Below are 3,866 nucleotides of genomic sequence, written 5' to 3'. Positions count from 1 at the left end.
TCTGTCAAATAAATAAATAAAATATTAAAAAAAAAAAAAAAAAAAGAACTGGGGTAATGGAGGGCTTTAAACCACTGATACTACATTGTTCTTATTTATTGTCCCATAAGGATGCAAGTACAACTTTCTTCCTTGAGAGGTATAGTTATCTATAGTTGGCCTGCTCCAGGAAGTCCTCAAATGGAAATATGTTAAAACAAAAAGAACATGCAGGATATAATGTGAGTCAGGCATACATAGAGAAGGAGGTACTATCCCTGTGCCAACACGATAAGAATTTCAAGAACCAGATCTTGGAAAGTAGGCTTTGTGACATGGTTTCTTGAGCAGAGAAATAGGAGCTGATGCTGTGTGCTAATGTGGCTCTAAATACCAAAGTCAGAGACCTCACCATTCTGTGAGCCTCTGACCTCAAGGACTTCTCTCTCTGTACAGACGTTTGAGAACTCCGAACTTGAGGACATGATTAAAAGGAGTACAAGGAGGCAGTGGAAATCTGTGTCCACCCCTGTGCTTTTTTATTCAGTGTAGATGTTTTCTAAAACACGTTAGGTGTTCTGGGAGTAAACCATAGTAAACGTAACCTTGAACTGAGCCCCTCTTTTGAACTGGGACCAGAGTTAGTGATCTGTCGATCAAGAGTAACCAAATCCACAGTGTTCGGAGCACTCAATTTAAAGAATCTTAGCTATAAAAGCTACCATTTTCAGACCCTTTTCTACTTTACACCACCCAACCTCAGGGGAAACATGATCCTGGGAACTTCTCACATACGTTTCTTAGTCATGGTCATTATACATATGTAGAAAAAGAGAAAGTTCGTTTCAAACAGCATTTTCCGTAAAAGAAAAATATTGACAAATTGTTATCTGAGATAAAAATCTTGGAGCAAAATATCATAAATGCCCCCACCCCCCGCCAAAAATTCAGGCTATAATTAGATTTCTTTGGAAACTAAAAATAGTATCAATAATTTTGATTAAATGGCTAAGTAGCCTTTCCTTAATGCTTTAGAGAATATATTTTTTAAAGATTTTATTTATTTGACAGAGATTACAAGTAGGCAGAGCAGCAGGCAGAGAGAGAGGGGGAAGCAGGCTCCCTGCCGAGCAGAGAGCCCAATGCAGGGCTCGATCCCAGGACCCTGGGACCATGACCCGAGCCGAAGGCAGAGGCTTAACCCACTGAGCCACCCAGGCGCCCTGAGAATATTTCTTAAAGATATGTGCCCCCCTTCTTCTTTCCAAAAGAAAGAACGAATATATATTTTGAAAGTTAAGGTTCTGGATCAATGACATTTATGAGTATTTTTCTGTTTGTTCAAATGTTTTTAATTGGAAAGTAGTAATTAGCTCAGTGGCACTCATAGTAAATGCTCATTATTAAGTCTCTTAATGTTCTTGGTATGACCCCCTCTCTGGTGGTTTCTTAGAGAAATTACTATAATTTATTTTTCCACATTGTCCAATGTGTGTGCATGTGTGTGTGGCTAAATTGTGGAGATTGCATCTACAGATGGTTTTCCCTTAGAAAACTCAACTCTCACCCAATTAACCTGTCTGAGAAAAAGGGTATGGATCAGTTCAGCTCTGTGTGAACCAGTTGTTAGTGTTACTGGCACATTTGGGAGACAGAAGAATTTCCAGCTCCCTCTAAGCATTGTTTGGGTCTGAAACAATTTATTGCAAGAAACCTGATCATTCCATTTCTTTTTATTGAATAAATACTGGATAGGTTTAGACTCCCATGAGGAAAAAAGGAGTGGGCTTGTGAGGCGTATTATTTCTAAATTAAATATTATGTTAGCTTTTGTTTCTACTCAGGCAGAAATCTTAACCTCATAATCAAAATGCCACAGTAATGCAAAGTCGGGGAAATACATATTTATCTTTGTCCATCATATCAAATGCCCATGTAAGCATTGCAGGGCTGAGAGTGTGTGTGAAAAGCCAGATAAGGAAGAATTGAGGAGAAACAAAGTAGCAGGATATAGAGGGGACAAAGCAGGAGGCAAAATGATGGTCAAGATACTTAAAATTTTTCTGGTTCAAAAACTCATTTTAACTTTGCCAGCATTAGTTTCTTCACCTGTAAAATCTGAATCCTTCAAAGCTCATTCCAGATTTAATCATTTTAAGAAATCCTTTATCTACATATGTACGTCTAATCATTTTTTTTTAAATTTGTAATCAAGTGGTTTATATAATGGTATCCATTTCGGAGCTCTTAGTAACTTGATACAAATTCAGAGATTTATTCAAGTATTTATTGAAGGCTGACTGTATGCTAAATGTTACATAAGACACAAGGTGTGATCAATGAATCACACCCTTTCAGTCCATAAAACATACTCAGAAGAGCCAAAGAGACATGGTTATCTCTGTGAAAAGTAGCATCTTAGATACATACAGATAGTGCTGGGAAGAAAAATGAGATTGGGGCGAGGACGCATAGGTACACAGAGAAAATGACATTGAAGTTGAGCGCTGAAGGAGAAGAAAGACAATTCAGGGTGTTAGAAGGATATTGAAGCAGTGTGAATAAACATGAGACTAATTCATATATTGCTGAGAAATCAGAAAATCTCTCTGTTACTTTCATTTTCATTTGAAAAGTAGTCATTGTTTGCCTCCCACATGCTCAGTAGTATAGTTAGCCCTGAAGAATGAAAAATGTGGAAGTATAAGCACTAACCTTTGAGAGCCATAGTCCACTGGGGAGAGGAAGAAACGGATCATTTTGGTCACAGGTGTCAAATATTAGGGAGGAGTATGGGGTGTTCTAACAGATATGATGGAACATCCTACCCAAATCTAGAGGAAGCAGCACCTTGGCTTTGCCATATAAGGTGGGTAAAATTCTATTAACAGTGGAGCATTTATTTCAGGAAAAGGAGACCAGAAGGAGCTAGGTAAGAAACAGGTTAGAACAGGACTCTAGTTTATTATTGTTGGATCATAAAGTTAAAAATAGAGAATATGGGATATGAGACTGAAGAGGGAAGAGGCAGGTTAGAGAAGCTTCATATTCAATAATACCATATTTGGCCTTGACTCCGCAGGTGACAATGAAGCTATTGGGAATTTAAAACTGAAGAATGACTTAGATCTTTACTTTAGGACTGTGGAGGATGAAAATGAGGGACACAGACTTGAGCTGAAAGATCTGTTAGGAGGCAGCTGTAATCATCCCTGCAAGAGGTTAAGGAAGGCCAGAAATACAAAGCGAAGGCACAGAGAGAAGTGGAGATTAACTAGAATAAATTTCTAAGAGTAAAATATGAAGAATTTTTCATTCCATTATTTGTAGCCTTGTGAGGAAAAGAACCCCCATCCTCACCCCCATGCTCTGCCAGCACCTCTCTCTCTCTCTCTTTCCAAGCTTAGAAACAAATGTCTTGATGATTTCATCAAGTCTCCTATCTCATGTCTTTAAATACTCCCAATTTGGTCCCGTCCAATAGAACTTTCTGAGATGACAGGAATGTTCTATATTTGGGTTGTCTAATATGATAGCCACTGGGCCCATGTGCCACTAGCCACATTGAGTACTTGGAATGAACCTAGTGGGACTCATTAAATTTTTTTTTCTTAAATTAATGTAAATTTAAATAGCCACATGTGCCTGGTGACTATCATATTGGGCAGCAAAGATGACCACCCCTAAATTTCTGTCTTCAACTTGGATCTTTTCTCTTCATAAAAGACTGCTTCCAACTTTCTACTCAATATCCCCACTTAGATTTCTAGGGGATATTAGATGTAGCTATTTACAATCTAACTTACGGACTTTTCCCTTGACCTGCTTCTCCTAATGTCTTACTCATCTCAATAAATGGCAACTTAACTTTTGAGTCCTCCTTGAGT

The sequence above is a fragment of the Enhydra lutris genome, unplaced genomic scaffold, assembly GCF_002288905.1.
Source record: "Enhydra lutris kenyoni isolate GAN:26980312 unplaced genomic scaffold, ASM228890v2 scaffoldscaffold9, whole genome shotgun sequence".
NCBI lineage: Eukaryota > Metazoa > Chordata > Mammalia > Carnivora > Mustelidae > Enhydra > Enhydra lutris.
This window is presented reverse-complemented; position numbering follows the sequence as displayed.